This window comes from Balaenoptera acutorostrata, chromosome 3, assembly GCF_949987535.1.
Source record: "Balaenoptera acutorostrata chromosome 3, mBalAcu1.1, whole genome shotgun sequence".
Lineage (NCBI taxonomy): Eukaryota > Metazoa > Chordata > Mammalia > Artiodactyla > Balaenopteridae > Balaenoptera > Balaenoptera acutorostrata.
Genome location: NC_080066.1, coordinates 166,839,424 through 166,849,360, shown reverse-complemented (window position 1 = coordinate 166,849,360; position 9,937 = coordinate 166,839,424). Strand labels below are relative to the sequence as shown.

At 41.8% G+C, this 9,937-nt stretch overlaps 1 protein-coding gene across 5 annotated transcripts in view; it reads left to right on the top strand.

Moving 5' to 3' along the window:
* The first annotated feature begins 1,393 nt into the window (after positions 1-1,393).
* FOXN3 (forkhead box N3) overlaps positions 1,394-9,937 on the top strand; it is a 408,488-nt gene continuing 399,944 nt past the window's right edge. For all 5 annotated transcript variants that reach the window (XM_057544390.1, XM_057544389.1, XM_057544384.1 and 2 more), the window contains exon 1: positions 1,394-1,560. The gene's annotated coding sequence lies outside the window, so the exon portion shown is untranslated. The remainder of the gene's footprint in view (positions 1,561-9,937) is intronic.

Below are 9,937 nucleotides of genomic sequence, written 5' to 3'. Positions count from 1 at the left end.
TTGAAAATCGGGGATTATAGTGTCTGTTTTATCACAGAAGTATGGTAAAGATCACATGAGATGTCTGTGCGAGGGCTTTGAAGATCGACAAGTGTAACATACTACAACTGGTTCTTTGCGTGGACATCAGGCAGCAGGAAAGGTGCCTTTGATGTTTAATTAATACTAAAAATCTTCCATTACATTTATTTAGCTATAATTGGGAAGGAGGAGGGCAAGAGTAATTTTCAAAGGGACTTTTTGAGCTCCGAAAATAGAACTCAGAAAACACACATTTGATTTTCCTTTTGGTGTCAAACCACAGCGCCATTGTTATTAGCAGTTTTACAGAATTGTGACCTTCAAACTTGGTGATATCAAAGACTGAAAGAAAGCTCCCAGTCTTGAAGCCTTTCAAACAGGCTTTTCAAACTAAAGCACTTTTATTTTGAATTAAGAGCTAATAGAATTGTCCTCTTAAATGAGCACTTGCAAGTTTAAAAGTTGCCTTCCAGGTGGGCTGTAGTAAACGAATGTGCTGAGAGGGCGCTGAAAGCCCTTTTGGGGGCAACTGAGGGGAACCTCTTCATGTAACCCACTTTCCGCAGTTAGAGAAATCTAGAACTTACATTTCCCCTAATTGTACATAAGCTGATTTGTGTATATATCTAGGGTCATAATTTACTTTCAGTTTACTGAATTTGTGAATTTTTGCCTTTGTTTTAACTTGTAATTCAGTTTTCTCCATGAAGCACACCATATGCCACCATTAATTCTTGCTCGTTGATTTCTTAGGAGATACATGAGTGCATATTCTGATGCAATTTTTGAGGTCTTTTGAAAATCAAATGACTACGTGTTTTGCCATATGGGCCTTTGTTATTTAAAATAGCATATGATAAAGTAAGAGAAAGCAAAACGCAGAAGGACGTGTTAGGAAAAAAAAAATCATTGGAAAACTGTTTAAAACATCGTTTTAAACACACAATTTTCAACCTTTTTTTTCGCGGGGGCGCCGTTATATCTTCGAAACCTATCATTACTGATCCCGCACTCTCTCTTACCGTCTGTGAATGTACAATATCACAAGTGCACCGGGCGAACCTACGGAAACCAGTTACTGCCCTACGCTTTACACTGGGGCTACAGATGTTAATATCCGCCTTCAATGAGTTCAGTTGTCGCCAATGTTTTTCTTTTAACATCTTAGGCCGGGATTTGACATTAAGCTCCAGCTCATCCGCACCTACCGTGTCTGATTTTGAAAGGGAACGACGGGGTTTTCGGTTTTCCCGGGGAACCACGGTGCTCGCGAGCCGCCTGCCGTAAGTGCGGGCTGCAGACCTGGCCGCCGGCGGGCGCGCGGCGCGCACTAGGACCCAGCAGGGCTCCGGGCCCGGGTGGGAGCCGCGCCGCCGACCCCGGGCGGGCGCCGGGGCTGGAGCCGGGGTTCCGGCCGCGATCGGCTGCAGCTCTGCCGGGAGACGGCGCGACCCGGCGGCGGGGCCACCCGCGAGTCCAGCGCCGCCGCAGCCCCCCAATGCGGCCGCAAGAAGCAGCAGGGGGGGCAGGCGATCGAAGGTAACGAAAATGGGGCTCATTTCCTGCCTCCTGACCTTCTGCTCTGGTTCACCATTGTCACGAGAAGCCCTCACAGTTCAGGCTGCTGCATTTTGGGGCACCCTTTGATTTTTTAAGGTGTCCGCCCCCGTATTTCCACCTGGTTTCAGATTGATTTATAGCATGCAGTCCGAATGGGAGAGATTCAGGGCTGGCAAGTTGCATATTTTCATTAGTTTTGTCTCAAAAGTAAGTTCATTAAAAAAAAAAAAGTTTCTCAGGAATTTGTGGATAGTAGTTTTAAAATTTTTTTTTAAAATAGCAGACAAATGGATAATTTTTAAAAATTATGAAATAATTGATGTAATTCTGTTAATTACTTCCTAGGTCTTTACTTTTGTGGGCTCCCCAGGCATTACTTTTATTTTCAAGGAACTAACGTGTTAAATGTGGAGTTTGGCTCGGGCAGAGTTTACAGCATTGCTGTCGCAAGTGTTTTGCTATCAATTATAAACAGTGTCAAATCTGTGGGCAGTTTAAACCTCTTTTCAAATACTGTAACTGGTTATCCTGATATGACATATACAGATGAGAGTTTCCTTTGAGGGCAGTCAGTATATTTCTCTTTTTGGAGAAACCTGGTTTTGAGGAGAAAACCATGATTACTGGCTGGGGAGGCTGAAGAGACTATTTTTCATGCTTTGTTTATACTCTCGGATTTGACATTTGGGAAAGGGAAACACAGTCTTTCTTGGCAGCTTTTAATGGAGGGATTATTAATTTATTTAATTTATTAGTTTCAGTTGGTTGGGCTCGGGGAGCCCTCTGTCACAGGATATGCTTAAGGTGACACATTTGCCAGCAGTTGGGACACATGATTTGCACATGTAAAATGTGCTTCAGCCGAAAGGTCTGGTCTGCTGGGAGCTCCCATGTGGAGCTGTTGTGGGCAGGGTGCGGCTGGCTCATTGAGGAAAAAGGGAATCATTTTCCTTAGCTAAGGAGACATCCTGTTATATTCCTTTTGTTCCCTGTTTTTCATTGATCGCCAGCGCTGCCTTAGAGAGGGGAGAGCAGCTCAGAGAGCTCGGAAGACTGCACAAATGACTCCAGCCCACTCTGCTCTCACACTGATTGGTCAGTTCAGTGAAGACTTAGGGAAACAGTCACCCAAAACCTTCTTTGAACATCATGCTGTAATTTCAGAGTAGCCTTCTCGTGCCCAGATTTCTGCAAGGCTGATTTTTAATTTGGGTGCAGTTTGCTTGAGATACCTTTGTGTTTAATTTTTTGTTGTTGCTTCTATCCAAAGAAAGTAGGCCATTCTGGTGACAAATTTCTTTGCAGACATCAGCTTTTATAGACATATCACTTTACAATACGTTCTCAATGGTTTCTGCTTGGGAGTTATAGAATGCAAAGTTGTTCAACTTAGAATAATTTTTCCTGTTTTTTTTTTTTTTTTGATCTGAAGACTTAAATATCACTGTCAGCAGACGGTGCTTAACTGTATCTTTATTTTGATAATGTAAGTGTCTTGTGCCTTATTAGCATGTATCATGCACTAAATTTAAGTCTGTTAACAGTGAAAGAAAAAGGCCACGAAGAGCCAACAATCAAAATCAGCTTGCACACTGTTATAAGAAATTGTGGCATCTGGTTTGAGGAGAATGCATTTCAAGTTAAAAAAAAAAAGGGGCATTCTTCACCTTAAAAGAATGAGTTGGTAAATATTGTGAAATGTTCTACTTAAGAGGAAAAATATAAGGCCGGTGGACAACTCCATTTGAGCCTTAAAACACCCTAATTAAAGAAGCACCGTCCCAGAAGTTGTTAAATGTATAAACACTTTTCTGATTGGCTTAAAAATTTAGACACAGGAAGTGGATGGTATCTAACAACCGATGAGTAGAGACATGGTTGTCATGGAAACTGAGACGAGTTACCCCCTCCAACACACGTACACTACCATAACCACCATTTAAAAAACAAAAAAACAAAACCTGCATGTCATCACAGATGCCTGGAGAACATGTTGCCTTCTGTAAGCTTTCCCACAGCATCTGTTGAAACCTGAGACCGTGCCTGTCAAATCAAGGTCATTTTACAACAACAACCAAAAATGCAGTCTCCTGGATTTCATAACTGTATTTTTACTGAAAAGATGTGAGGAAAAGGGCTTAAAGCAAGGATGAGCACGCGTGCTTAGTTTGCATTTTGCTACCTCGGAGTTGCGCCAGGGAAGGCTAAGAAGAATGTATTTGATCACTTAATTGTGGAAGCGAACTGATTTGTATGTCTACTGTTAGAACAACACTCTTTGTGGAGCTGTAAAGACTAGGCTGTTACCTGTGGCTGAAGAGTCATTTGGGGACGGTATAATGAAGAGTTTCTGTTTGCAAGAGGCTTCTAACTTGAACTGTTGCAATTGAATTTGAAGAACTGTGGCATTTTGGAGCTTTGCTCTAAGGCTGCCTGTACAGGATAGATGAAGACTCTGTCTGGTGCTTTGGGAAGTATAAGGAAGGGTGTTCTTAGTAGCGAAGCAGGGAAAGGATAATCCTAAACAGAAATAAGGGCTCTTTCAAAACTGCAATTATTATTATTTTGGTTAACTTAGAAAAGTTTCCTCTTCTTCTGTGGATGGAGAAGAGTGCTTTAGTTTTTAGGATAATTGAGAGGTTCCCCAACTCAAGGTTGCAAATATTTTCAATATCTTGGTAGTGGTTTTAGTGAGGAGAGTAAAGAAAGAAAAGTTTGGAGATCTCCCCCTTTCACTTTGCTAAGCGAAAAATAACTGAGGAGGCTAAATTTTGAATTTGAGGATCAACATTGAAGCTTGTAAATATAAAACCGGTGCATTTCTTTTATTTTTCTAATCTTGTCAATGGTAGTCTTTAAATTTGAAGTGCTTGATATTCATTTAGAAATTTCCTTCTTACAATCGTGCTGACTTATAGCATGGTATTGCTTAATCTTAACTGAAAATGGTCAATTTTACATCTCACTTAACTAACACTTTGGTCTTTTTAAAAAGCAGAAAATTTCCCTTGTTTTCATCAACTAATTGCATGGTGGCAGGGGAGAGGAGGTGGAAAGAATCCTAACTATACTGTAATATTTATTTAATATCCTGCATCTATGCCATAGGAAATACAGACGTTAGAAGCAATATAGCATCATTGGGGTGATTTAGCATGTACTTCATGATCCCGTCTTGTCAAATATTTAACTGATTGAGATTTGGTGAAAAAGGTTAAGCTTAGTGGCACAACTGTTCTCTTTTAGCAAAGGATTTCCTGTAGGGAGCTTTCTTATCTTTCAACTATGTTCATTGGCAGGAAACATGTCAGTTGCTTGTTTTTACAAACTGAAGGAAATGAATGGGATTTGTTAGTTTCTAGAATCTGCCTTCATGCTCCATTGTCTGTCAAATAGTTTGCTCAGAACAGTTCATTTTTAAATGGACTTTTGAGGAGTACAATTAAATTACTCCAAATCTTTGGCTTTTCTGTTCATTTATTTTTGACTCTGAGATTAGAAACATTGGTCATTATACTGCTATATACAACTTATTTGACCAACACACATTAACAAGATGTTCAATAAAATTCCAATTCATTTTCAGTTGTCAGATATATAGACATTGACTGAAGTTGGCGTTTTTTGACGATGATGCCAGATTTCTAATAATTAGCCCAGAATACCAACCAAATGCCAGTTTTGTGGAGAGGTAAAGGGAAAGAGGCAGCTTCATTCTTCTCTTGGCTTGTAACAGTAAAATCCATAAAGATTAAATGTCAGGTGTATGCCTCCTTTGCTGATGGAGTGGGGGAGAGTTGGAATTTGGGGAGGGGCTATAGCTAAAGCCAGGCTGGAGTCCGTATGAGAAAAACGAATCATAACCTTGAAAACATTTATTGTGCAAAACTCTGGATTACTTTTTGAATATTATAAATAAATATATTTAATAGTTTCAATTCATGTATGTTTCAAATTTTGGAAGAGGAAACAGGGTGAGGTTCTTTAAAGGAAAATAGGTACAGAAACCTCCGTTTGAAGGGAACAGCCTGGGGAGGGGGTTAAGAGAGCCTAAGAGAGGGCACCATTTGTTGTGATGGTTTTCACACATTTTTGAAGACATCATTTTGGTTTTACATTTAGCACCAAATGGAGTCTTATGCAGGACCCTAATATATGAGTGGGATAAAAACAGAGCTGCTCTGGGGGAACCGAGAGCCAGGAACCCAGAATCTGCTCTTTTCTCCTGGGCTGTGCCTGGGGCACACCCTAGGACCTGTGAACTGTTTGAAAACCACTGCTTTTAAAGTGCCCCAAATATTCTCTAAGGAAGACCCCGAGGGAATTGCTTGCAGAGTCCTGGAACTTCTGAGCTGAAGAGAGAACTTTTGCCTTGACAATTTAAGAGGGCACTTGCGCGCAGAGGAGGAAAAAGGAATGGCAGACAATGGGCTCTAATAAGCCATTCTGTATATAGCGCTAGGTTGGACTGGCTATAAGTATGAAAGAGCCCTGGTTCCATCTGTAATAAGGGAAGGGGAAAGGACTTTTTTTTTACATCTTTATTGGAGTATAATTGCTTTACAGTGGTGTGTTAGTTTCTGCTTTATAACAAAGTGAATCAGCTATACATATATGTATATCCCCAGGAAAGGACGTTTTTAAAGGGCCCCCTTTCCTCATAAGTTACAGGAACATCATGTGGAGGTGTTTGAGATTAGTCGGTTATCATTGTCCTGGAATGTGTGGATTTATTCTAGTACCACCTCAGGATCTGTTACATCACTGTTACTCTATCTGTCAGTGAAAATTATTTCATATTAAGTGTCATTCATGAAATGAAAGTTTGCCAAGCTATATAATCTGCTTGGCAGACGCGGTAGTGTTTTGAGTGTTGAGTAAAATGATAACACATGGATGATATTTGAATATCATCAAACATATTCAGATTATCTCTTCTATTCTGAGATTTACTGAAATGGCAGTATTGGGATTGAGTTCAGTTCCCCTTTTTTACATCCCAGAGGCCATAAATATTAAGATTTCTAGGGGTGGCGGACAGAGGGATCCCCTTCACTTCCACTCCTAATTTTCACAGCCCCTTGATTCACATATGCTCGGTTACAGAAAAAAGGAGCAAGCAGCAGAGACTTCACGCAAACGGTATCATTAGCATTGTGCTTCTTAGGGTCACAGCAAACCTCCTTGCATTGTTTCTTGGAGGCTACACAGTTGGGGAGTTTATAGAAGTAGAAAGGACAGCCCCCTGTCTGCATGCTCCTATTACTTCCACTGTGCTTGCCATGTTTCTAGTACCTGTGTGGGTCAGAGATGGCGATTAAAATAATCAATATTCTGGGAAGCCACAGATCTTCCAACAATTTGTGCCGGCACTTTTTCTTTTTTTAAAGAAAATATTTCCTCTAGAAAGATAAAACTAGTATAAGCACAAAATAGTTGGCCGTGGTAGTGGATGAAAATGACTGTGGTTAACTTTTGTTTGTTGAATTGGGTTGAATAAAGCTTTTCATGTTCAGGCTGTTTAAAGCGATCTTATTCCTCCTCCCACCTGCATTTCAAAGAAGAATGAGTGTGTGCAGCCATAGAAAACCAATGGAGCTGTTCCAAGGCGTATTCATCATAATAGACCAGTGACTCTCCTTGAGTGAGCATTTATACTCCGATGTTCTTGGGGACTTTGCTTTGGAACTCAAGGATGCTGTCCAGTTACCAGGACCTTGCTGAAGTTGTTAATGGAGGACTCCAAATATTACACAGAGTGTCTCCGCTACCTTTGCAGATGTCGCTTTCTTAAGATTCAGACAGTAGCAAGTCCTGCTGGAAGAGGTGATTTTAGAATATTATACAAGGTTAGATTTTAGATAACCTCAGATTTCTCTTTAAAGTCTGAAATGTCCTAATTCGGCAAACTTAACATTTTTGCAGCCTGTAAAATGAAAACAGTTACCATTTAATGACTAGTTAATAAGGTCTCTAAATTAAGACAGTCATATTGTGTCATGGAATTGGATTTAGCATTTAGAATGGTCTCTCGGAAAAGAAATAAGTTGCTCATGGTAAGTTTGGCAATATTGGGTAATATAGAAAAATCACATCAAACTGATAAGGGGTTTTCGTTTATCAGGTGCTGCCCCTATTAATTATTATAATAATCTAGTATTAATATAACATTACTACTACTACTAATAAATAATGATAATATGCAGTAATGATAATATGCAGTAATGTCCCTTCACAGATGAAGAAACTGAGGTAACTATGTTTCCAGGCCGCACACTCTTTGGTACAACTAGTTCTCACCCTCAGGCCCCCTGACTCCCAAGTTCCAGTCGTTTTCCGTCCCACTGGCTACCTTACAACTGCTCCTCTGTTTCTGTTCCAGGGTTGATAACTCCCCCGTCTATGCTTGAAATGGAGTCTCCTCCTGGGAAAAATTGCAAGGGGTGGGAAAAATATTGTGATTTTGGCAAGAAGTAGGGTTTTGCTTCTTGACATTCTGTATTCCCATGTTTGACCATTAGTGATGGGAGGAACCTTTTAGTTCCCTGGTCAGAGCTTACCTTCCTTAATTTATCTTCATCTTTTCTTTCTTTGAATGAATTGTTTTAATTAATTAATTTTTGGCTGCATTGGGTCTTCGTTGCTGTGCGTGGGCTTTCTCTAATTGCGGCGAGCGGGGGCTACTCTTTGCTGCAGTGCGTGGGCTTTGTCATTGTGGTGGCTTCTCTTGTTGCAGAGCACGGGCTCTAGGCACACAGGCTCAGTAGCTGTGGCGCACAGGCTTAGTTGCTCCGTGGCATGTGGGATCTTCCCGGAGCAGGGATCGAACCTGTGTCCCCTGCATTGGCAGGCGGATTCTTAACCACTGCGCCACCAGGGAAGTCGCCAGCTTCATCTTTTGAATTTCCCTTCATGCATCCGTGAGCACATTCACCTAGTTGGTAAACAAAAGGCTCTTACCACAGGGATATGATTTTCTTTAATTACCCAAATATTACACTTAGAATTTCTGTTGGTGGCATCCAGAAAACAGATTTCCTAGACAATGTTCTCTTTATAATTCATATGAACTGCTGAACAAACTCAGAGATGCAAATTCAATGTGATATCTCCTTTATTTTTTTCGGAATAAAAAACAAGTGGCTTAAGTTGTCAGATTAGGAGGCTGTTGGGTATCTCTTTCTTGAGATCCCCTTACCTGTAAATCAAACAAACTCCACATGGGTTTATATAGACCAAGTAAAACTGGGTTAGTCTGACTTTCTCATCTAAGCAAGGAGCTCTGCTCTCTTTCTGGCAAAGGGGAAAATGACAAGTTAAATCTTCACCTGGGCACCCCACTATGCCTGGTATGTATGTGACCGGTTGGAACTAGCAATGGAACCGATGTGGACATTTTCAGTGATGCAGGTGCCTGGCACTTTCTAATTCTCTGGAAGACTTCAGGTAAATGATCAGCACTTGAATGGAACTAATTCATATTTCACACGTGTACTTTCACAGATCTCACATGTGAAATCATTTTAAGGAATTGATCTAGGGACGTGTTCAAGATACATATGCACCAATTTTGGGGAACGAATCATCCACCCATTCATTCAATGAACAGTTATTGCGTGCCTATGGCATATAAGCAACTGTGCCCTGTGATAGGGAACTAAAGGGGAAGAAATCACCGGCACAGCCAACCAGCTGTCTTCTTAAACCAGCTAACTCTGACTGGCTTCTTAAACTGTATGTATCCCCAAATTCGGCCCTATTGAAGTTTATATTATAAGCTGATGTCGACAGGTTGAAGTGACGCCCTCCCCGAGTTCCTCTCTCCAGGTATAAGCGGACCGTGCAAGGAGGATTGCAGGGTGGGTAGTTTACTTGGGAGATGATCCCAGGAAGACAACAGTAGGGGGCGCGAGTGGGAGACTCGTCTATCCCCCCCATCCCGCCCCCTTCCCCCCCACTCCGCCCCTTTTCCCCCCCATCCCGCCCCTTTCCCCCCCCATCCCCGGTTACACTGCGAGGGGAACCTAGGCGCGCTGAGAGCTGGTGTCCAGCATGTCGCTTCCAGGCACTGGTTGATGATTCTCGGGAGACGCTGATTCCCAGCACTTGAGGTTGGTGCGCGAGCTTCGGCCAGACAAGGTTCTCAGGGAGGGACTTGATGCCTCTGGTCGAGGTGAAGCTCGGACTGGTGGCGCTGAGTAGTGAGGCCTGAAGGGGACGTGGGCCGGGCACCGTCAGCCTCTACGATGCTCTCCACTTCTCAGCTCCTTCCACGGTCTTGGAACTGAGAACGCTTTACGAGAGTCATTTTTAGTGGTCCTCTGAACTTCAAATTGAAGATCCTGAGAAAGTGGTT